Raw genomic sequence first — 26,556 nt, 5'->3', positions numbered from 1 at the left:
GCCATGGGGCCATTTACACTAGTTATAGGCCTATATAATGCCCTTAAACCACCCCATTCCCATTTCATACGAATTTCTCTAACCCTAGGAGAGAGAAGAGAGAAAAGAGGAGAAAAGAGTGAGGAGAGTGAGGAGAAGAGAGAGAGAGATAGGGAGATCGTTGCTGGGATTCACTCCCACTACTCCACGAGCTGAATCACCTCTCCCGTTTCGCTATACCATCATTTTCAACTACGATTTGTGTCACGCCCCAAACTCAGAAACCGGGCTCACAAAATTCCTGACCGCCAAATCCGGTGCCGACAGCCTTCGTAATACCCCATTCTCTCTAACAGCGTCCATACGCCAAATTCCGATCCTGGGATCTTACAAGGAGGATTTTCCAGTGTATATTTATCTCGTACGAAGCATAACTATAAGTATACTTAAATCACAAAGACAATATCATCATCACAAATCCACTAAAATAATCATTTAAGTACAATGAGGAAAGAGAAATACATATATAAAATTCAAAGCTCCAGAAGACCGCTTCACGCTCCGAATAAAACACTACTGCTGCAACTGAACGCTACCTGCACGCATCTATCGTGCATAAGCTTATAGAAAGCTTAGAGGGTGGTGAAAGTATGTGCATAAGATAAGTGTCAAGTATTCAATACAATGCCTTAATTATATAATATCGGAATTACTGGCAAGATCATGAATCATACGATATCAGAGTAAGTGGAAATACTGCAAGTCTATAAATCATACAATAGCAGAGTACGCAACACAAATCAACTATACAAATGAGGAGTCATAGAGAGCCAAATATCAGATACCGAGGGTACAATGCAATATGTAAATCTCGCTAAGTCCGTCTAAGCCATATAAGTGCAGAAACATAGCAACCCAAAATGTCATATGCCTGCGGATGTAATGCAATATGGAATATGTAGTGCGAATGAAATGACCAAGCTGCAGTGTGAAGTCGGGATGATAGTATGTAGTATCGCAGGCTACGGGGTCCACCACAAGGGACTTCTATCCAAATCAGTCCCATACCAAAATTTGGATAGTCAAACTCAAGGTGGTAAACTCCTAATCTCAGGTTCGTCGCGCGCCCCAACCGAAATCCTGGCCATTGTGAAAGTACACATAACAATTTGTTGCGCACAACCAACCCGAAAGGATAGTGAATGAATGAATGAATGAGTATGCAACTCCTGCCCAATAAATCCACATATCAGTACTGTTCATCTTTGGGATCATCACCGGGGTCTAGTACACTCCAAGCTGGCTATCGCTTCTGCAGGCTGCGCAGCGAGCGAGTGGAAAAGACCTCACTACCTGTCTGCCAGTAGTATACCAATGCCTACCCGGCTCATTGATAGCGGACCCATTTAGGAGTTGGTCAGACTCAGCCTAGCAATGCCTACTCCCTTAGGCGGGTAAGGCCACACCCCCTCCCAACCGACCACGACACAGTGAGAGACGCAGCCTCCTGGTATTTGGCACTGGGGCGCTCATGTATCCACTCGATCTCGACGTTGGGGCGTCCTAAGATACTAAGAGGGTATAGGGATTTTCACCCAGGGTCATCTATAGCAGCCCGATGCTAGTAACAGATTTTCGGTGTCCCATCTAACCATCCATGATATGCCTATGGAGGCTACGACCCTGATGTCATTAGGGCATACAGTAATCATAACACACAATGTAAGATGCATGAGTCATACAATCCTGTCATACATCAATCATGCACATATCGTGCTCTCATGTGGGGGAACTTCACCTATCAGGGAGTCCCATAAACAACCTGCCCAATGACATATGTAATGGTCAATCATATCTCATAACAATCATGCGGATGATGCGTATGGGCATATATCATGATGCTATGCTGACACATACTTATAATCGGTATCAATAACCGGCATCGATAATCATCATCGACAATCGATCTCGATAATTGGCATCGATAATCGGCCTCAACAATGTGGACATTTAACTAATATTGCCTCCAAGGAGTGGCCCACATAGAGCTAACATATAGTGGACCCATGGCCTCACACAAGGGCCTAATATACAACACCATGGGCCTCACTCAAGAACTTAATACACATCACGATGGGCCCCTCACATGGGCCTAATACACATCACGATGGGCCTTGTCCATAGGCTACGAATACATCACAATGGGCCTTGCCCATGGGCCATGAATACATCACAAAGGGGCCTTGCCCATGGGCCATGATACATCACAATGGGGCCCATCACATAGACCTCCTACTCATCACATTAGGCCTTAAACATGGGCTGCATATACATCACACCGGTCAAATACACATCACAATGGGCCTCAACTACGGGTCGTATATACATCATATAAGTCTCGACAATCGGCCTTGGCAATTAAAATCGGCCTTAGCAATCGAAATCGGCCTTAACAATCGAAATTGGCCTTGACAATCGGGATCAACACTCGGAGTCGACCTCGATACTCGGCCTTGACAATCGGAATCGGCCTATACAATCGGTCTCAACAATCGAAATCGGCCTCTATACTCGACCTTGACAATCGGAATCGGCCTCGACAAATTAGAATCGGCCTTGATACTCGGCCTCGACAAATAGGAATCGGCCTCGATACTCAGCCTCGACAATTAGAATCGGCCTATACAATCGACCTCGACAAATCGGAATCGGCCACGACAATCGAAATCGGCAATCGGTCACGATGATCGGCCTCTATCGCTAATCGACAATCGGCCACGACAAATCAGAATCGACAATCGGCCACGACAATCGGAATTGATCGATAATCGAAATTTACAAATCGGCTACGTCAATAGAAATCAATAATCGGCCTAACCAAAAGCCTAAGGGAAGGTCACATGAGGACTTTTAACCGTCATTGTCCATCAATGTGGACATTTAACCGACATTGCTCCCAAGGAGTGGTTCATACAAAGGATTCATGCACAATATAACGGGCCATACATACATTGCATTGAGCCTCAACCATGGGCCTCGAATACATCACAATGGAACTTGCCCATATGCCACGAATACAACACAATGGGCCTCGAATACCTCACATTGAGCCTCGCCCATGGGCCTCAAATACACCATAGGTGAGTCCTACACATGGGCCTTCTATACATCAAGTGGGCTACATCAATGGGCCACACTAATGGGCCTTAATACCTCACAAGTGGGCCTCAAATATACATCACAGGTGGGATTTTCATGTGAACGGTATAGATGTAGACACATCTCAAGGTGGGCCCCACCCGTCCGGCAGATGGACGGAGTGAATATAGAATAGATACATTAAGGTAGGCCCTGCATATGAGCCCTTAAATTCACCACATGGGCCTCTCATATACATCACAGTCGGCCCACACAAAAGCCTCACATACGTCTCATTCGGCCTCATATACATCAAATGGGCCACATCACGTGGGCTCAAAATGCATCATATCGGGCCTTATCAAGTGGGCTCCAAATATATCGAATCGGCCTCATCAAGTGGGTCCCTAATACATTAAATGGGCCATACCAATGGGCCGGACCAACTACACCCTTCAACCATTATTAGAGATTATTTTAGAGTATTATTTTAAAAGAAAATATATCCAAAGATCATTGGGCCATACCACAAATGGCAGTGGTGATAATAATTTCCATAGTGGAATTTCCAGTGGGCCCACCATAGTGTTTATTTTGTTTTTCATTCAGTTCCCAAGGTCACAAAGACCTGGACAGGGGGAAGAAACAAATATCATATTAACTCAAAACTTCTGTGTTGCCCAAAAAATGGAATTTCAATGGTAGACGTTCAGCACCACTGTTTCAATGGGGTTTCAATGGTCTACATGATAACTGGATCTATCTCTTCTCCAGTCTCAAACCTGAGACAAGCTAGCAAAGGGGTGGATGGCTGGATGCAGCACACCCATCATGTGGTGGGTCCCACAGAACTTGTTGACGTGATGCAGCAATGGGACTCACGGAGCTTGCTGACTTGCTGCAACGGCAGCTGCAACTGCTGGTCCCGACAAATGTACAGCTCGTATATTATAGGATCCACGTCCCAACTGGATCAGCAGATGGACGGTGTGCATGGGGTCCACACAGCAGCTGGGCCCCACATGCTGCTGACGTCAAACAAAGGGGCTTGAAGGCTGGTGCATGCCTACCAAAGACCCTCAAATCGGTGGGTCCCACCCGTCAGCACGTTGGACGATATGGATATGAGACCCTACATCACGTGTGGTGGGCCCCACACAATCTGCTGACGGCAAGTGTCAGCCTCATGCAAACCGTTCATCAGGTGGGTCCCACGTACGTGGCCCACCTGCAGTATGTATGCCATCCAAACCGTTCGTCAGATGGGCCCACGTAGGGGTGGCCCATCATAATCACGTACGTATTATATTAATATAATATTAAGGTATTATATATATAATATGTAGTATTATATTAATATAATATTAAGGTATTTTATATATATATATATATATATATATATATATATATATATATATATAGGGAAAAGGTACTATACGCTCGATCTTACTGTGGCATTCCATAAGGTCGAGCGCTGTCCTATTGCTGGCCGTCAAATGGAGGCGGTTTGCATCCAACGGCTATTGCTTTAACGCCTAATGAAGGAGAGAGACCGGTGATACCGGTTTCATTGTGGCCGAATATGTACACGGCCATGTAAATAGGGCTTTTTTACCCCTTCGACGCACCCATCTCTCTCTCCCTGGATTTGGTCGAGCAGCTACATCCCTGTGCAGCGGCCTTCACCCTCCTCTCTCTCTCTCTCTCTCTCTCTCTCTCTCTCTCTCCCTCATTCCCTACCATCACACAGTGCAGACCTCAGATTGAGTGTTAAAGGTAAGGTCTCGGAATGGATCATGCACCGACTCTGGATTCGGATCCGAGTTTGGTTCAGGTTCTGGGTCTGGGCATGGATCAAGCTCTGGTCCTGGCTTTGGCTCTGGATCCCGACTTTGGGCAGTGATTTGGGACGGATTTTTCTTATATTCCACTTTTTCTTTTCTTTTCACTACAAGTGTTTGGCATGATGTTCTTGATAATCTCTTGTTGATAGTTTAAATGGTTGTCATTTACAGTGTTTGTAGTCTCTGTTAAGATTTGTAATTCTTCATTGTATTAATAATGCTGATTATTAGATTTCTTTGATTTAGTTCTTTCTTGTCGATGATTCCATATTAGCTGAGAGGGATAGTGTTTATTATCATTTATGTCATGTTGATGTCAGCACCATTATAAAGACATATAAAAAAAGATGATCTTCATGTTGGGGCCCTCCCTGTGCATGGATCAGATGATCTACAAGTGTGACATGATGGTAGAAAAGATGGAGCTGCATGCCAGGCTACCATGAGGCTGGCTGGATGTAGGAGATCAGTTCTGGTGGTGGGGTTTTTTCTCTGGTAATAAGTGAAGCTGTGCTAGTATAGCATTGGCCATCTCTGTTTTACCAGCTGGAGTTATTTCAAGTCATTTCAATTGGCCATCCAAACGCACTACACATCTCGAATGCTAAGATATATGCCGTTTGTGTGATGGATATGTTTCTATGCTTATTGGTTGGACACAAGCACGAGTAATGTGCATTGTTGTAGCTGAGTATTGTGCACGATTAGCCAAGTAGGACCAGGTCACACTAGGCCTCTTTGCTGGACAGGCTTAAAAGGCAAGCTGGTCATGTTGATTTCTAGATTCCACTCAGGACAAGGATGGAAAACCAGTGCTCAGTGACCTAAATGACAAGCAACCACGACTCCATGACTTGTTGATTGAAGCACGCTTACATATTTTTTTATAGGAAAAAAAAAAAAAAAAAACTATCTCAACATAAAGCTGAATTACTCTGGCCTTGCATTAGAATTGAAGCAAGCAGCTTAGGCAGTGTTCAAACAGCAGAACATCCATGGGAGGGTAAATGCCTACAAAAAATAAGGTGTTACTTGTCAAAGGTTCACTGAGGGAAAACACAGCCAAAAACAAACAAAGAGCGAGAAGGAAACTGACCTGCGGAGATTACATCAATCATCCAGGTAGTAACAAGAGCTAGCAGATTTCTGCTCCCTGTCCTTGGTGGAGTCCAACTTGTTAATTCGTGGCCTATAATTAGTTGGGTCCCGCCTGAATGTAATATTCAGATGCTGCACAAAACATGGGAGCAGGCGGTTAAAGCTCTTAAGTACGGTAGCGCAAGCACATGCATGCAAGTGTAACCAAGGAAACCCACGCTATCTATCCAAACCAATTACACAACATCTGTAAATAACCTTTACTTTTCCAGGCAACTCTGTCTAGAATTCAAGCCTGTGGCCTGATTCACTAAAACAAGAAAAGGCAAAAGCCTCATAGGACTCAAACTTAAATTGTCCTCATTTCATACTATTTAACACTATTTAAGATTCCAAAAAAGTATGAATATTGAGTATTTTTTTTCCAAGCCTATTTGGATTAGTACCTTGGATTTTCCGTTCTAATTTCTAACTTCGTGAATCTAGTCTTCTGCTGCAGGTTTCAAGTAAGAAACCATAGCACTTGGTTAATTATCTTTGAGTTTTCATTTTCTTTTATGTAGTTGAACTGACATGTTTGTTATGCAGTATCATCGTCTTTAGCCATTCTAGCCTGAGGACACTGAATATATCACCATCATTTGACTTGTAGAATACAAATGACCATATCGCTTGGGACTGGCAGTGATGAAGTGCAAGTGTACTTGATTGATAAACAACCCAATGGCAGTAGTGGAGGTGATTCGTGTGGGAGCCAGGATCTTGAAACACAACTCAAGCTTTATGGTACGGAGGCCAAAGAACTCAAGTGGGTTTTTCTTTTCTTCTTTTTTTCATTTTTTTCCTTTCTTTCTGGAAGACTCTGAAATGGCATTTGGTTGTTTTGTTTCTTTGAATTTGGCTCTCCAATGCTAGAATACGCTAACTTTCATTTTGTGTTTTTAAATTCCTAGGGCCTCAACTACAGAAATTCAAAGAACATACTTGTTGGAAGGTATATCTTCAAATTAACAATTCATCTCTTGTAATTGACAAGAATTTTGTTCTTTTAATTGGTTGGAAGTATCTAAATTTTAATTGGTTGGTTATTTGTTCCAATGCAAACTATGCAGAATTCCAAAAAATTCCAAAGAACACCCAATTCCACCAACAAATCCATCTCACCATTCAGCATTCTTGCCAGACATAGCATCAAGCCTTGTGTCACCCCATTTGCACACGTGCCACGTCCATGAGTGCTGGGAGACAGTTGCATTGCCTTAGCATGTCAGTTGTTGGCACATGTATCATTCAATTAGAAGATAATTAACTGACACTCACCTGCCTCTATTTAGTAGTTGACTATGGTTGGACTATTCCAATTATCTGATCAGTTTAATGCAGCTGGATAAATTAATCTTTTATGCTGCTTATTGTTTTTGTAACTTATTATCTAGTTGTAATTTTGGAATGACAACAATCTATAATTTGTATCTGAATTGGGTTTTCTTTGGAATTTTTCATTGGAATTCTGATTTCATTTGGAATTTTAATTTCATTGTTGTATATTTTTTTAGTCTATTGATTGGGTTTTCTTTTGTCTTCATTACTTCCGTTTTCTCAATCCCTTCTTCTTTGTTTTGGCAGTTTAAACAGAGAAGAAAAGAAGGAAAAGTTAAAAAAGAATAAAAATAAACACTAAGTTGTCTACTCCCTATTTTTTGTTGTGGTTTTTTCTTTCTTTTTTTTGTGGATTATTTCCTTTCTTCTCAAGTTCATCCTTACTGTCATGGGTTTGTAAGCCATGAAGTCTTTATCTGTGTTAGCTTAGATGAGTTGATCAATCAGGGCATTTACTAGCAATGGTAAGAGACGTCACACTCTTATAAGTTTTTCTTCCTAAAATTAGGAAATAGCTACGGATATTAGCCGTAGCTTTATTTCTAGAATCTGCAATACTACTAGCTTCAGCATATTGCTACGGATTTCGTTATGCTTAGATTTAGCTACATGCTACGTTAGGGGCCACCACTTTAAATTTCTAAACCATACGTATTTTTAAAATTTTGATATTTTACCTTTGCTAAAATGGGTCCCATGTGATCGGGAATCAAATCCCAAAATTGGACAAGTTAAAGTTGTGCACAAAAATTCTGTGCAAAAATTTATACATGCACATTAAGCATGCCCTACCTTACGGATTTTGGAGTGCATACATAGGACTACCAAGGTCACTTGACGAAACATCCAAAAGTTTCCCCATACGATCAAGAGGTACGCCCAAAAATGGTCGGACCCATTTCTCCACTGCACTTCCAGCACAGTTTCTCAAACATTATTGTACAACTTTATAATATAAATTATATATATTTACAATAATAAGTTTACAATGGTCTGAATACATTAAAAATAGATAAATAAATCCTCTATGCTCCACTCCTTGTTTAAGCATGCATGATGCATGGCGCAGACCACAGAGCATGTCATGATGCATGACCAAGCAACACAACTGGGATCTTTGGCTTGGTGAGAGAGGCAAAGCGTTTTGTAAGTTCGTGGTTTCTTTGTTTGAATTACTTTGAGAGAGTCCACTCTCTATCTGCTCCAGATAACCTGATGGAAGTGAACAAAATATATTTCAGTACCAAATAAATCTAGGCATCAAACTAAAATGCACAAATCACATTTTGCAGTATGAAACTTTAAATTGCAACAGTCAAGCATACCTGCAAAATCCATGAAACAGTTTAAAAGTACCAAGTCTAACAGATTCTTGGAAAATTCGGTGACTCTCTTGTAAGCAAAGCAAAGTATTAAAAAAAAAAAAAAAAAAAAACCCAACCAACCCATTTGGAAAGATCTCAGTTCCCTCTGAAGTGTTGTTTTCATCCCATCAAGAAGAACACAGAACCAGAAAGAAAAAGAAAAAGAAATCCCAGATGTGGGAAGGGCTCCTTGCCTTAAGTGAGTTGCTATGCTATTTCTCATGATTTATCAACTAAACAGTACCGCTTTTAATTACAATGGGTGGCTTTCGAAATGTTCTAGTAATTGGTGCTGATGCGCTTTCCCGATATGTAGATTGGAAAGATAGAGGTACTTGTATCCTCTTTGGTGATGCTGCTAGTGCAGTATTAGTACAGGTACCTGGCTCTTTAACACCAAAGATGCATTTGTATGCACATGTAGCATTAACACAGGTACCTGGCTCTTTAACATTTCTTCCATCAGATATTACTTACTTTGATTTTGTTTTTCATATCCTTATCTCGTCCATGAAACTAGCTTCCAAAAATGATAATAATAATGTTAATAAAACTAAACTAAACTAAATAAGGTTTGAAACTTGAGTCAGGCCTGCTGCTACCGTAAACATCCTAAAATGACAGCTTTGTAGTTGTTTCAGTTAGGATTAGGATCCCAAATCTACTAATCTTCACCATCCCAAGAGATGTTCTGAACACAAAATCCTGACCCTTGACCACTTAAAATGGAGGATATTAAGAATATAATTTAATTGCCTTGGATAATTGAAAAGCCTGATCAGTCACTGAACATCTATATTGTTGCTGGCATTGTTGAACTAAAACCCATTAACCATGAACTTGTGGAAACGGTCAACAAGATTGTTGCATTATCACTTTTTCATCCCAAATTTGCAGTGGGATAAGCTGGATAAACATTAGAAGTAATGGATTGGGATTGTCTCATGGCTTTTATTTTAAAATGTGAGCAATCTGTCTATATGTGTGGACCTGATCAATACATAAACCTGCAATGTGTCATGTGGATGGGATGATAAACCTATCAATTCTCAGGAAATTTAAAAATAAAAAATAAAAAATCTCAACCTTATAACTAATTATTGCAATTTAGTTCATCTATGCATTCAAACTCAGCCTTATAAATTTCTTAATTCACTTCATAAGCAAGAAGGAAGTTATTAGAAAAAAGAAAATTTCGCTGATGTAGTTGGCTTGCCTTTTAAGCCTGTCCAGCAAAGAGGCCTAATGTGACCTAGCCCTACTTGGCTAATCATGCACAATACTCAGCTACAACAATGCACATTACTCGTGCTTGCGTCCAACCACTAAGCATAGAAACATATCCATCACACAAACGGCATATATCTTAGCATTCGGGATGTGTAGTGCGTTTGGATGGCCAATTGAAATGACTTGAAATAACTCCAGCTGGTAAAACAGAGATGGCCAATGCTGTGCTAGCACAACTTCACTTATTACCAGAGAAAAAACCCCACTACCAAAACTGATCACCTACATCCAGCCAGCCTCATGGTAGCCTGGCATGCAGCTCCATCTTTTCTACCATCATGTCACACTTGTAGATCATCTGATCCATGCACAGGGAGGGCCCCAACATGAAGATCATCTTTTTTTATGTCTTTATAATGGTGCTGACATCAACAAGACATAAATGATAATAAACACTATCCCTCTCAGCTAATATGGAATCATCGACAAGAAAGAACTAAATCAAAGAAATCTAATAATCAGCATCATTAATACAATGAAGAATTACAAATCTTAACAGAGACTACAAACACTGTAAATGACAACCATTTAAACTATCAACAAGAGATTATCAAGAACAACATGCCAAACACTTGTAGTGAAAAGAAAAGAAAAAGTGGAATATAAGAAAAATCCGTCCCAAATCACTGCCCAAACCCAGGATCCAAAGCCAGAAGCAGAGCCAGAGCCAGAGCCGGATCTATGCCCAGACCCAGAACCTGAACCAAACTCTGATCCGAATCCAGAGCTAGAGCGTGATCCATGCCGAGACCTTACCTTTAACGCTCAATCTGAGGTCTGCACTGCGTGGTGGTAGAGAGAGAGAAAGAGAGAGGTGAAGGCCGCTGCACAGGGATGTAGCTGCTCGACCAAATCCAGGGAGAGAGAGATGGTTGCGTTGAAGGGGTAAAAAAGCCCTATTTACATGGCCGTGTACATATTCGGCCACAATGAAACCGGTATCATCGGTCTTTCTCCTTCATTAGGCGTTAAAGTAACAGCCGTTGGATGCAACCCGCCTCCATCTGACGGCCAGCAATAGGACAACGCTCGACCTTACGGAATGCCACAGTAAGGTCGAGCGTATAGTACCTTTTCCCATATATATATATATATATATATATATATCATCCAGCCAGCATCCAGCAACAGGGACGCTAGACGGTCTGGATGTAACGAGGTGGGTCCACGTAGTGTGGGCCACCACCATATATATATATATATTTTATATTATATAATATTATATGAGTATGTGTGTGTGGGTGAAGGACATCAGCGTCCATACCCTCTTCTTCTTCTTCTCTCTCTCTCTCTCTCTCTCTCTCTCTCTCTCTCTCTCTCTCTCTCTCTCTCTCTCTTTTTATTGGATTAGCTTGTTAGCATACACACGTCAATACACACACTTCATATAAGCCACTCCCACTAAGACCTCAAGTGTTGAACGAGGTATCTCCACTCGGTCTGCCAGTTAAGCTATGAATCTGAGTGAGCACTTCATGGTGAGGTCCCACCGTCCATGATGGACGGTGCGGATAAAACATAAATTAGTGGGGCCTACTACATCAAAACGGATAGAGAGAGATCGGTGAGATAGAGGGACCCCGCCACTATGAGCCCCTCTCCACATTACATACATTAATGTGGATCCCACAACAAGTGCGCCCAAAACTTGAAATCAACGGTGGATCACCCACCAATTGCACTCCTCCTAGTCTCTTGGACTCCTATGCTCATTGCCTTCACTTTTGATGGAGGTTGATGGGTATTAGAAGGTTGGGATTAGAGATAAGAAGGTGGGCCGCACTTACTATTTGGAAGAGAGCTTGGGAAGGCTTGGACGTTGGAACTTGTTTGTTGGTTGGGAGTGAGTTTATGAGAAATGAGAGAAAGAAATAATATATTAAAGGGATGGGTGTTGTAAGGAAGGGGATGGGGAGGTATGGTTGTGTTTGAAATTTTGTAAAGAGGGATGGTTAGGGGAGAGAAAGTGTTGACTTGTGGGAAAAGAGGGAGTGGTCATTTGTACTTATTGTAGGGTGAGGTGGCATTGAGGTAAGGTGGTATACTTGACTTGATTGATTGATTGATTGATAGGACACGTTGTAGAGATTCCCTCGAAAATTGCAACGCGCGGCGTTTTCTTCGAGATGAACGCGGGCCCATATCTCCTAGCCCGGGTATCGGTTCGATGCGCGAGTCGCTGCGTTGGAACCGCTGTGACAGCACGGTCGCCAAGGTACAGGTTTCGATTCGAGCCTTCTTTGGTATGCAGGACTCGGTTTAGGATCGCGCACAAACATCGGATACAGGTCGAGGGTTGCCGGAATTCGACCGGAAGGACCGCATAAGTTTACGGAACGGTACGGACTAGGATACGGGTCTTACAACTCTCCCCTCCAAATAAAAATTTCATCCTCGAAATTTACTAACGTCATAAATAGACGTAACTCAAAAAAGAGGAAAAATTGTTTCACTATGAAAATTTTGAAACATAACATATGAGTGTAATCAAACAACAAGGAGATGGGGATAACACTCGCGAATCTTAGCCTCTTGCTTCCAGGACGTTTCCTCCATGAGAAATCTAGTAAGACGATGCAGGGGCCAAGTTGCACGAATCATCGTCGACTCTTCTTAATGCCTGAGGATCCTGCTGTTTTTGCTGCCACTGCTGGGGTCTTAGCGGCAGATACTGTCATCGCTACTGCTGCTGCTGATGACAGGGGCATTCGGTCCTACGATGCCCTATCCCACCGCATCCAAAGCAAGTACCTGTGAACTGATAAAGAGGAGGTGCTGGAGGTACTACTGGTGCCCTCAGCTGCTATTGCTGCGATCGGGGGCACTCCCACCTACGGTGTCCTATCCCACCGCATCCATAACAGGCACCGAAAAGTTACCTCAGAGGTGGTGCCGAAGGTCCTGTTGGTGCTCTGGCGGCTTGGTAAGCTACGCATCTCTACTGCTGTCGATGTTGTCGGGAGCTACGGGAGGGTGTCCGCCTCTTTTAGCCTTCTCTCTAAAAAATGGTAGTTATCGCTTGCAATATCAGCTGCAACTGGTCCACACTCACGGACACGGTTGGTGCTATGCTAGACTCGAACGGGGGTGCAGAAGTCTCAGGTGGGGGAACAGGAATCTTAGGTGGGGAAGCGGAAGTCGCTCGGGTTACTTGCTTCGATGTCATATCCTATATGAAGGAACAAAGGCCTATTATCCTTGAGCACTCTCGAATGCATACACGATGGGGAGCTATATCAGGGAGTTTCTAAGTTATTCGAACTCGAGGATCTAATCATTCTAACTTCTCAACAACCATAGAATGTAGGGTATCTATCAATAGATATGTGATGTTATCCTCAGGTATTCCTAAGTTATACTCTGATACCATCTACTGTCACGCCCCAAACTAGGAAACCGGGCTTATAAAACTCCCGACCGCCGAATCTAATGCCGACGGCCTCCATAGTACCCCATTCTCAGGGTCCATACGCCAAATTTCGATCCTAGGATCTTATAAGGAGGATTTTCCAGTGTACATTTATCTCGTAAGAAGCATAACTATAAGTATACTCAAATCACAAAGACAATATCATCATCACATATCCACTAAAATAATCATTTGAGTACAATGCTGAAAGAGAAATACATATATCAAATTCAAAGCTCCAGAAGACCGCTTCACGCTCTGAATAAAACACTACTGCTGCGACCGAACGCTACCTGCACGCATCTATCGTGCATAAGCTTATAGAAAGCTTAGAGGGCGGTGAAAGTGTGTGCACAAGATAAGTGTTAAGTATTCAATATAATGCCTTAATTATACAATATCGAAATTACTGGCAAGATCATGAATCATACAATATCAGAGTAAGAAGAAACACTGTAAGTCTATAAATCATACAATAGCAGAGTACGCAACACAGATCAACTATACAAATGAGGAGTCATAGAGAGCCAAATATCAGATGCCTAGGGTACAATGCAATATGTAAATCCCGCTAAGTCCATTTAAGCCATATAAGTGCAGAAACATAACAACCCAAAATGCCATATGCCTGCGGATGTAATGCAATATGCAATATGTGGTGCGAATGAAATGATCAATCTGCAGTGTGAAGTCGGGATGATAGTACGTAGTATCGCAGGCTATGGGGTCCACCACAAGGGACTTCTATCCAAACCAGTCTCATACCAAAATTTGGATAGTCAGACTCAATGTAAGACCCGTATCTTAGTCCGTACTGTTCCGATGAATCCCGCGATCCTTTCCATTGAAATTCAGCAACCTTCGACCGATAATCAACGTTTGCGCGGGACCGTAAGTCGAATCTCGTAGATTTGAGTCGGCTTAATCCGAGACTTATATCATTGCGACCGCACCATCACTACGGTTCCAACACCGTGACTCACGCACCGATGCGATACCCTGGCCGGAAGATGTGGGCCAGCATTTATTTTAAAAAAAACGCCGCGCCTTTACAATCCCAAGAGAATCTCTACAACATGTCTCATCAATCCATCAATCAATCACCTCATGTCAAGTACACACACCCATACTTTCTTACTCCACAAGTCAAGCAACCACCAAGTCAACTAACCTCTCACCTCACATCCATCACTCACATTACCCATCACTCACCTCACATCACCCATCACTCTCTCTCCTTACAACCCTCTCTCTCTCTCTCTTTCTCTTCACAAATTCCAAGCTAATGAAGTGGTGGACGTCCAAGCCATTCTAAGAGAGAAAAGTGGTTTTTGTGTGGCCCACTTTTCCATCCCAAAATCCCTCATCCTAGCCATTCATTTCCCATCTTCCACTGTTAAAGTGAAGCACAAGGAGACCGGCGTTCCAACGGACCGAGAAGATCGAACGGTGGGTGCCTTATAGGATAGGTTTTTGTGTTTTTATGATGGGCCAAGTGAGGCCTACCGATTGATGGTATGGATCTCACTTTGGACCCTTGATGTGGCTGATGGACCACCTTGATCCTCATGATCATTCCATGATGGGGCCATTTTTCATGGACCCCATCATGATGTTTATTTCCATGTATGGATAGGGTCATCTAGACCTTACATTTGGTGGAGAAAGGATCTCCACCGTTGATTTCGATTTGATGGACCCATGTGTAATGGGACCCACTTGATGTATGATTGAATGCAAGGGAGGGCTCATAGTGGCGGAGACCTCCATCACGCGTGTCCCGTCTCTCTCTCTTTCCCTCTTTCTCTCTTTTCTTTTATGTGACGGTATGTCCCTGTGGCCCACCCGAATGAACCCCACTATAAGGCATGTATTTTATCCCAAGCCATCTATAGGTGGGGCCCACTTTATATTACGTCCCGAACTCAGAAACCGGGCTCACAAAATTCCCGATCGCCGAATCCGACGCCGACAGCCTCTGTAAAATCCCATTCTCAGCTCCCGGCACCCATTCACCAGGTTCCGATCCTCGGATACTACAAGGAGGATTTATAATCATCAGTCTGATTCATAATGAGCATAACCAAAAGCATAACCCACGAACAATAACCACAAGAACACCATCACAAAATTCACTATAATAAAAACTTTTGAGTACAAAATATTTGAAGGGAAATACAAGATAATGCAAATAACGGAAACTCCAAAAGTTCATCTGCACGCTCCTGCTGCTACTATGTTATGGTTGCGTCCTGGCGTCACCTACACGTATCAATCGTGCATAAGCTTATAGAAAGCTTAGAGAGTGGTGTAAGTGTGTGCGCAATATAAGCGTGCTCAGAACGCAAGGTCAGAGTAATGCGAAATCATGGTGATGAGTACATGAATGCAATCAGCCGTACCAAGGCTATGCGGTGCAAGATATAAATGTCATCGGTCATAACACGGCCATGCGATGCGAGATGTAACTCAAGCATGTCAATCCTCATTATATATCAGTACAGTTCTCATTCTGGATAATCACCGGGGTTTAGTACACTCAAAGAGACACTGCCACTCTCCAAGCTGCACAGTCCAAATGAGAGTAAGAAACCTCACTATCCGCCTGGCCAATAGTCTGTCAATACTTATCCGGCACGTCGATAGTAGACCCATTTACGAGCTGGTCAAACTCAACCTAGTATTGCCCCCTACCCTCGGGCGAGTAAGGCCACACCCCTTTCCAACCGACCACAACACAGTGGGAGACGCGGCCTCCTGGTATTCGGCCCTCATGCGCTCATATATCCACTCGGTCTCAACGTTAGAGTCATCCTCTGGTACCATTGGGTTTAGAGATTTTCGCCCATGGACATCTATGGGGCCCGTATGCTAGAACCAAACATTTTTGGTATCCAACCCAGCCACCCACGATGAGTCTGTGGAGGCTATGGCCCTGATGTTGTTAGGTCATACAATAATCATGATCACACAAATGCAAGTGCATGGATCACCCTACCAAACATACAACAATCCTGCGCATACCGAGCGCTTATGTGGGGCGACTCCGCCTATCAGGGAGCTCATAACGATCTGCCCAAAGGCATATGCTATAATCCGTCACTCCTCACATCAGGCGTACATATGATGCGAATGATCATGAATCATGGATCTATACTAAACAAGTATAAGGAGATGGGCTCTGTGTATAACGGAGATGGGCCTAGATGGCCTACTTACCGCAGATATGGGCCTATCCGTGGGCCTTAGGGAGAGTTATAATGCGGACATTTAACCAACATTATCCATTCAATGTGGACGTCAAACCATCATTGCTCCCAAGACGTAGCCCACTACAAAATCAACACATATACCATGGTGGAATTACACTACATTGGCCTTATGTACGTCCTATTGGGCCTTGACCCATGGGCCTCCAGTACATCAATGGGCCTCATACATGGGTCTCGTATATACATATCAAGGTGGGCCTCAATAACGGGCCACAAATGCATCAACATGGGTCTAGTCACATGGGCTTTGCATACATCACAATGGGCCTCAACAAGGACCACCAATACATTAAGGTGGGCCTCAACAGACCGCCCACAAACACACCAAGATGGGCCTTATCACACGGCCTTAAAATATTTTCCAAAAATGATTGGACAGTTGGATGAAACATATGCATCATGGTAGGACCCACACTAATTGAGGGTGTGGATCACAATATATACTTAAGTGGGTCCCAAGTGGGGCCTACCATAATGTTTATTTTCCACCCAACCTAGGGCCCAACCTAAGGTTTATTTTCCACCCAACTGATTATAAGGCCACAGGGACCTTGGGTAGGGTCCATTTTAATATTTATTTGCAATCCAACCTATTCATAAGGTCACGTGGACCTTGGGTAGGGCCCACTGTGATGTTTGTTTGCCATCCAAACAGTTCACATGGACCATGGGCCACGGTAGTGTTTATTGCCATCCAATCTATTCATAAATCATGTGGACTAGGGGAGGGCCCACTGGACTAAGGCCCACTGCCATCTAACTGTTCAAAAGGTCACATGGACCAGGGCAGGGCCCACCGTGATATTTATCCGTCATCCATTCTGTTTGCAAGGTCACATGGACCAGGGCCCACAGTAATGTTTATTTGTCATTCAAAGTGTTGATGAGGCCACCCGAACCTGGGGCCCACCGTGATGTGGTCCACAGATCCAACCCGCCCATTATGCGTGTCCCACTTGGCTGACCGTTCAGACCAAGTTTCAACTGCATCCAAATTTCAAGTAGGCCCCACCAACTGACTTTATATGTTTAAGCATGTCTTCACATGATTTTAAATGGTGTGGCCCACCTGAGTTCCGTATAAGGCTGATTTTTGGGGTGGACGCGTGGACTGAGGGGACCCATCAAATGCACGGTGTTGATGGCCGAAACGCCTCAATGTGGGGCCCACAGCGGGGGTCGTGATAGCCAGCCCACCTGCTCGTCCGTCAGGCGCAGGCGTTGCCTGCGTCTGTAGAAGCAGCAGCATCAGCGCCTGCTTGCTTTTTTTTTTTTTTGAAAAATATGTTTTTCCGTGGTTTTTCACAGGTGGGGCCCGCATCAGCAAGATCCACTCCAGCCATAGGTCCCTGTGGCTCGATACAGACCTATCAAGACCAATATTGAATGGATTTTTGACGTACAGCAACGTCGGGGTGTATATCAATGGTAGAGAACTTGTTCGCTATGCTATGGCCCACCATAAGTTCAGATTGAGATCATTTTTCGGCTCAACGCCTAAAATGATCTGTGGAAGGGGATGGACGGCTTGGATTGCATAAAAACATTAAGGTGGGGCCTGCATGAGTGGCCCACCTCTCCCTTCTCTTTGGCTAGCTCGTTAGTACACTCCATGTCAGTTTACACTTCATTGTTGCCAACGTCCAGCATCCAGGGACGCTGGACGACTTCCATAAACACATCATTGTGGTGGGTCCCACGTGGACGTGGCCCACCAACAATATACATATACATATAATATATATCTTATATTATATATATATATAATACATATTATATTATATATATTATATAAAATATAACATATAGAAGGAAGGATGTATTGGGCCCATCCAAATAGTGGATGGTGTGGATCATCACCTGCAATAGGGTGGGCCACACCGTTTGATGTAGATGGACGGGTAGACATAACACATATTGGTGAGATCCACACCATCACAAAGAGAGAGAGAGAGAGAGAGAGAGGAATATACGGTGAGATAGAGGGACCCCGCCACTATGGGCCCCTCTTGATTAAATCACATACATCCAAATGGGTCCCACCAACAAGTGGGCCCTAAAATTGAGAATAATGGTAAATCACCCACCTTATCTTCCTTCTTCTTGGTCCCTTAGACTCCAATGCTCCTTAGCTTCAACTTTGATGGAGGTTGATGGGGTCTTGATGGTGTGGATGAGAGATGAGAAGGTGAAAATGGAAGATGAGAAGGTGGAGCACATTTGTGGTTTGGGAGAGAGGGGTTGGACGTGTGAATTTTTTGCTTGGAAGAAATGAGGGAGAGAGAGAAGTGATGGGTGATATGAGGTGATGGAGTGATGGGTGATGTAAGGCGAGGTGATGGAAGGTATGGTTTGGGTTGAAATTTTGAAAAAAGAGGAATGGGTGGAGAGAGAGAGAGTTGACTTTGAGGAGAAAAAGGGATGGGTTGTTGTACTTGGGTAAGGTGAGACTTGACTTGTACTTGACATTGATTGATTGATTGATTGATTGGACATATCGTAGAGATTCCCTCGATATTTGCAACGCGTGGCATTTCTTCGAAACAAATGCTGCCTACATCTCCTAGCCTGGGTATCGGTTCGGTGCGCAAGTCACGGCGTTGGAACCGCGGCGACGACGCGGTCGCTATGATACAAGTTTCGGATCGAGCCGACGTCGGTGTGCGGGACCTGGCTAAGGATCGCGTGCAAACATCGGATACGGTGCGAAGGTTGCCAGAATTTGACCGGTAGGATCGCGGAAGCATACGGAACGGTACGGACTAGGACACGGGTTTTACACTTTATGTATGTGTTGTATCCCCACTACTCACCATTTGGTGGCCCACCTAAGCAGAGCCCACCTCAATGCACATGTTATGTCCAGACGTCCAAGGACAGCCCTAGATGTCAATTGAAAACACAAATATGAGCTTGATTCATAAGCTTTGGAAGGGGCTTGTCCATGTAGGCCCCACCTTAATGTATGGGACTAATCCACACTGTCCATTCTATTTCCCAAATCATTTTAGGTGTTGAGCCGAAAGATGAAGCTGATTCAAGCTTCTGGCGGGCCATACCTTTCAAAATAGTGATTCTCACCATTTAAATTCACTTTAATTTTTGCTACATGCCGAAATATATTCGATATTGGACTTGTTAGGCTTGTCTTGAGCCATGAAATGCAATGGATGGAGTAGATTCACTTGATGTAGGCCCCACATATGGAAAACCTCGAAAAAATGAGATTTCAAAAAAAAAAAATCAAATTAGGTGCAGCGTGTGTGTGCGTGTGTGTGTGCGTGTGTGCGTGTGTGTGTGTGTGCGTGTGTGTATGTATGTATGTAATATATATATATATATATATATATCCATATATATATATATAATTATATTATATATAATATTGTATATATATGCTATATATAAATTATATATAATATATATGATGGTGGGCCTTCATGTGGACTCCCTCACCATGATGCATGTGTTGCATCCAATCTGTCCAACCATTTTGCAAGCTTATCTTAACATGCTTGAGACAAAAGAATAAGTCGGATCTAAAGTTCAAGTGGACCCCACCATTTAAGGTAGTGGAAAATGATGTCCACCGTTCAAAATTCCTAAGGGCCATAGTAGTTCCCTACTAAGGTGATATTTGTTTCCACTTAATGTATCACTATGTTAACCTAAGAACAGGTTGATGGGATGTATATGTTATGATGGGCCTTAAGAATTTTAATGGTGGAAATCATTATCACCAATTTATTTGGGTGTGGCCCATTTGAGGTACATATGGGGCTCATATTGATGTATTTGTGGTCGTTGGTGTGGCCCATCTGATATACATAAGGCCCATGTTATGAGACCCATTGTGATGTATTTCAAAGGTCCATGGGATATGGCCCATTGCAATGTATGCAAGGCTCATTGATGCGGCCCACTTGATTTATATAAGGCCCATATGAGGCGGCCCATTTGATGTATCTAAGGCCTATGGGTCGAGGCCCAATGAGATGTATATAGATCCATTGTAATGTGTGATTCCCTATGGTTTGTGTAATGATATTTTATAGCGGGCCATGCCTTGGGAACAATGTTGGTTTGACGTCCACATTGTAAGTACAACGTTGGTTAAATGTCCGCATTGTAACTCTCCTTAGGGCCCATTGATACCCCCATACTTGTTGATAATTCATCGCTTTATAACATGCTTAGTATAGTTCCATGATTCATGCCCATACGCATCATATGTGTGCTTGATATGAGGAATGTTTTACCATAGCATAAGCCGTTGGGCTGAGACATTTACGGGACTCCTTATGAGACGGAGTGCCCCACATGATCGCGTGGTACTCACAGGATTGCTGCATGATTGTGCGGTGTGACTCATGTATCTCGCATATGTGTGACTTGATCACTGCACGCCCTAGCGACATCAGGGTCGTGGCTCCACAGACACATCATGGATGGTCGTATCGGATACCGGAAATGCTTGGTTCTAGCACTGTGGGCACTTAGGATGTCCTTGAACCTTTTTGGTACTAGGAGATGCTCCAACGTCTAGACCGAGTGGATACACGAGCGCCGCGCCCGAGTGCTGAATACCAGTAGGCCGCGTCTCCCACTGTGTCATGGTCGGTTGGAAGGGGGTGTGGCCTTATCCGCTTGAGTGAGGGGGCTATAAGCTAGGCTGAGTTTGACCAGCTCGCAAATGAGTCCGCTATCGACGAGCCGAGTAGGTATTGGCAGACTACTGGTCAGGCAGATAGTGAGGTCTATTCCACTCACTTGACTGTACAGCTAGGGAGGAGGCAGTCTGTGTGGAGTGTATCAGATCCCAGTGATATCTAGAGAGGAACTGTACTGATATGTGTACTTGATGAGGACTTGGCATGCTTGCTTTGCATCTCGCATATGACATTTGGCTACATAGGCCTCGCATCGCATGGCCTTGGTATGGCCGATAGCATTCATGTCTTGCATCACATAACTTTGATATAGTTGATAGCATTCATGGACTTACCGCATATTTCTGCATTACTCTGATATTGTACACTTGGTACTCGCCTTACACACACTTTCACCACCCTCTAAGCTTTCTATAATCTTATGCATGATAGTTGCGTGCAGGTAGCGTTAGGTTACAGCAGCATTGAGCTTGGAGCGTGCAGCCGAGCTTCTGGAGTTTCTGTTACTTTCATTATACTGTATTTCCCTTTCATACGCATTGTACTTAAAGTTTTTGATATAGTGGATATGTGGTGTTGTTGTTTTGTGACTTGGTTATGCTTGTGGTTATGCTCTATTACAAAAAAAAAAATCATACTGAAAATCCTCCTTGTAGGATCCCAAGATCGAAATCTGGCGTATGGGCGATGAGAGCTGAGAATGGGGCAATACGGAGGCTGTCGGCACCGGATTCAGTGATCGAAAATTTTGTGAGCCCGTTTTCTGAGTTTGGGGTGTGACACTCAAAGTGGTAAACTCCTGATCTTAGGTTAGTCGGGCGCCCCAATCGAAATCCTGGCCATTGCGAAAGCACACATAACAATTTGTTGTGCACCACCAACCCGAGTGGATAGTGAATGAATGAATGAATGAGTATGCAACTCTTGCCCAATAAGTCCACATATCAGTACTGTTCATCTCTGGGATCATCACCGGGGTCTGGTACACTCCAAGCTGGCTAACGCCTTAACATGCCGCGCGGCCCAGCAAGTGGAAAAGACCTCACTACCCACCTGCCAGCAGTATACCAATACCTACCCGGCTCATCGATAGCGGGCCCGTTTACGAGCTGGTCAGACTCAGCCTAGCAATGCCTACTCCCTCAGGCGGGTAAGGCCACACCCCCTCCCAACCGACCACGACACAGTGGGAGACGCGGCTTCCTGGTATTCGGCACTCGAGCGCTCATGTATCAATTCGGTCTCGACGTTGGGGCGTCCTCTGGTACCAAGAGAGTTTAGGGATTTTCACCCAGGGCCATTTATGGCAGCCCGATGTTAGTAACAGATTTTCGGTGTCCCATCTAACCATCCATGATATGCCTGTGGAGGCTATGACCCTAATGTTGTTAGGGCGTACAGTAATCATAACACACAATGTAAGATGCATAAGTCATACAATCCTGTCATACAGCAATTAAGCGCATATCGTGCTCTCATGTGGAGGAACTTCGCCTATCAAGGAGTCCCATAAACAACCTGCCCAATGACATATGCAATGGTCAATCATATCTCATAACAAACATGCAAATAATGCGTATGGGCATGGATGTTATGCTGACACATACTCATAATTGGCATCAATAACTGGCATCGATAATCGGCCTCAATAATGTGGACATTTAACCAATATTGCCCCCAAAGAGTGGCCCACATAGAGCTAACATATAGTGGACCCATGACCTCACACAAGGGCCTAATATACAACACCATGGGCCTCGCTCAAGAACTTAATACACATCACGATGGGCCCCTCACATGGGCCTTGTCCATAGGCCACGATTACATCACAATGGGCCTTGCCCATGGGCCATAAATACATCACAAAGGGGCCTTGCCCATGGGCCATGAATACATCATAATGGGGCCCATCACATAGACCTCATATTCATCACATTAGGCCTTAAACACGGGCTGCATATACATCACACTGGCCGAATAAACATCATAATGGGCCTCAACTACGAGTCGTATATAGATCATATAATTCTCAACAATCGGCCTTAGCAATCGAAATTAGCCTCGACAATCGGGATCAACACTTGGAGTCAGCCTCGATACTTGGCCTTGACAATCGAAATTGGTCTGTACAATCAGTCTCGACAATTGGAATCAGCCTTGATACTCGGCCTCGACAATTGGAATCGGCCTCGACAAATCGGAATCGGCCTTGATACTCGGCCTCGACAAATCGGAATCGGCCTCGACAATCAGAATCGGCCTATACAATCGACCTCGACAAATCGGAATCGGCCTCGACAATCGGAATCGACAATCGGTCACGATGATCGGCCTCGATCGCTATTCGACAATCGGCCACGACAAATCAGAATCGACAATCGACCACGACAATCGGAATCGATCGATAATCGAAATCGACAAATCTGCCACGTCAATAGGAATCGGTAATCGGCCTAACCAAAGGCCTAAGGGAAGGTCACAGACTTCTAACCAACATTACTCCCAAGGAGTGGTTCATACAAAGGATTCATACACAACATAACGGGCCATACGTACATTGCATTGAGCCTCAACCATGGGCCTTGAATACATCACAATGGAACTCGCCTATAGGCCACGAATATATCACAATGGGCCTCGCCCATGGGCCTCGACTACCTCACATTGAGCCTCGCCCATGGGCCTCAAATACACCATAGGTGAGCCCTACACATGGGCCTTATATACATCAAGTGGGCTACATCAATGGGCCGCACTAATGGGCCTTAATACCTCACAAGTGGGCCTCAAATATACATCACAGGTGGGATTTCCATGTGACTGGTATGGATATAGACACATCTCAAGGTGGGCCCTACCCGTCCGGCATATGGACAAAGTGAATAAAGAATAGATACATCAAGGTAGGCCCTGCATATGAGCCCTCAAATTCACCACATGGGCCTCTCATATACATCACAGTCGGCCTACACAAAGGCCTCACATACGTCTCATTGGGCCTCATATACATCAAATGGGCCACATCACGTGGGCTCAAAATGCATCATATCGGGCCTTATCAAGTGGGCTCCAAATATATCGAATCGGCCTCATCAAGTGGGTCTCTAATACATTAAATGGGCCATGCCAATGGGCCGGACCGACTACACCCTTCAACCATTATTAGAGATTATTTTAGAGTATTATTTTAAAAGAAAACATATCCAAAGATCATTGGACCATACCACAAATGGCATTGGTGATAATAATTTCCATAGTGGAATTTTCAATGGGCCCACCATAGTGTTTATTTTGTTTTTCATTCAGTTCCCAAGGTCACAAAGACTTGGACTGGGGGAAGAAACAAATATCATATTAACTCAAAACTTCTGTGTTGCCCAAAAAATGGGATTTCAATGGCAGATGTTCAGCACCACTGTTTCAATGGGGTTTCAATGGTCTACATGATAACTGGATCTATCTCTTCTCCAGTCTCAAACCTGAGACAAGCTAGCAAATGGGTGGACGGGTGGATGCAGCACACCCATCATGTGATGGGTCCCACAGAACCTGTTGACGTGATGCAGCAGTGGGACTCACGGAGCTTGCTAACTTGCTGCAACGGCAGCTGCAGCTGCTGGTCTCGACAAATGGACGGCTCGTATATTATGGGATCCACGTCCCAACTGGATCAGCAGATGGACGGTGTGGATGGGGTCCACACAGCAGCTGGGCCCCACATGCTGCTGACGTCAAACACAGGGGCTTGAAGGCTGGTGCGTGCCAACCAAAGACCCTCAAATCGGTGGGTCCCACCCGTCAGCACGTTGGACGATATGGATATGAGACCCTACATCACATGTGGTAGGCCCCACACAATCTACTGACGTCAGGTGTCAGCCTCATCCAAACCGTTCATCAGGTGGGTCCCACGTACGTGGCCACCTGCAGTACGTATGACATCCAAACCGTTCGTCAAAAGGACCCACGTAGGAGTGGCCCATCATAATCACGTACGAATTATATTAATATAATATTAAGGTATTATATATATATATCATCCAGCCAGCGTCCAGCAACAGGGACGCTGGACGATCTGGATGTAACGAGGTGGGTCCACGTAGTGTGGGCCACCACCATATATATATTTTATATTATATAATATTATATGAGTATGTACGTGTGTGTGTGTGTGGGTGAAGGACATCAGCGTCCTTACCCTCTTCTTCTTCTCTCTCTCTCTCTTTTTTTATTGGATTAGCTTGTTAGCATACACACGTCAGTACACACACTTCATATAAGCCACCCCCATTAAGACCTCAAGTGTTGAACGAGGTATCTCCACTCGGTCTGCCAGTTAAGCTATGGATCCGAGTGAGCACTTCATGGTAAGGTCCCACCGTCCATGATGGACAGTGCGGATAGAACATAAATTAGTGGAGCCCACTACATCAAAACGGATAGAGAGAGAGAGAGAGATCGGTGAGATAGAGGGACCCCACCACTATGAGCCCCTCTCCACATTACATACATTAAGGTGGATCCCACAACAAGTGGGCCCAAAACTTGAAATCAACGGTGGATCACCCACCAATTGCACTCCTCCTAGTCTCTTGGACTCTTATGCTCATTGCCTTCACTTTTGATGGAGGTTGATGGGTATTGGAAGGTTGGGATTGAAGATGAGAAGGTGGGCCACACTTACTATTTGGGAGAGAGCTTGGGAAGGCTTGGACATTGGAACTTGTTTGTTGGTTGGGAGTGAGTTTATGAGAAATGAGAGAAAGAGAGAAATAATATATTAAAGGGATGGGTATTGTATGGAAGGGGATAGGGAAGTATGGTTGTGTTTGAAATTTTGTAAAGATGGATGGTTAGGAGAGAGAAAGTGTTGACTTGTGGGAAAAGAGGGAGTGGTCATTTGTACTTGTTGTAGGGTGAGGCGGCATTGAGGTAAGGTGGTGTTACTTGACTTGATTGATTGATTGATTGATGAGACACATTGTAGAGATTTTCTCAAAATTCTTAATGCACGGTGTTTTCTTCGAGATGAACGCGGGCCCATACCTCCTAGCCCGAGTATCGATTCGGTGCGTAAGTTACGGCATTAGAACCGCAACGACGACGCGGTCG

The 26,556-nt window shown here is 44.0% G+C and overlaps 1 long non-coding RNA gene across 1 annotated transcript; it reads left to right on the top strand.

Annotated features, from left to right (window-relative positions):
• The first annotated feature begins 4,813 nt into the window (after positions 1-4,813).
• Positions 4,814-7,907, top strand: LOC131235145 (uncharacterized). The gene is made up of 4 exons (XR_009165961.1): positions 4,814-4,893; positions 6,712-6,867; positions 7,013-7,053; positions 7,686-7,907. It is a non-coding gene; the product is annotated as an uncharacterized LOC131235145 (long non-coding RNA).
• The last annotated feature ends 18,649 nt before the right edge of the window (positions 7,908-26,556 follow it).

Source organism: Magnolia sinica, chromosome 19 (assembly GCF_029962835.1).
Source record: "Magnolia sinica isolate HGM2019 chromosome 19, MsV1, whole genome shotgun sequence".
In the NCBI taxonomy this organism is placed as follows: Eukaryota; Viridiplantae; Streptophyta; class Magnoliopsida; order Magnoliales; family Magnoliaceae; genus Magnolia; species Magnolia sinica.
This window is presented reverse-complemented; position numbering and strand designations above follow the sequence as displayed.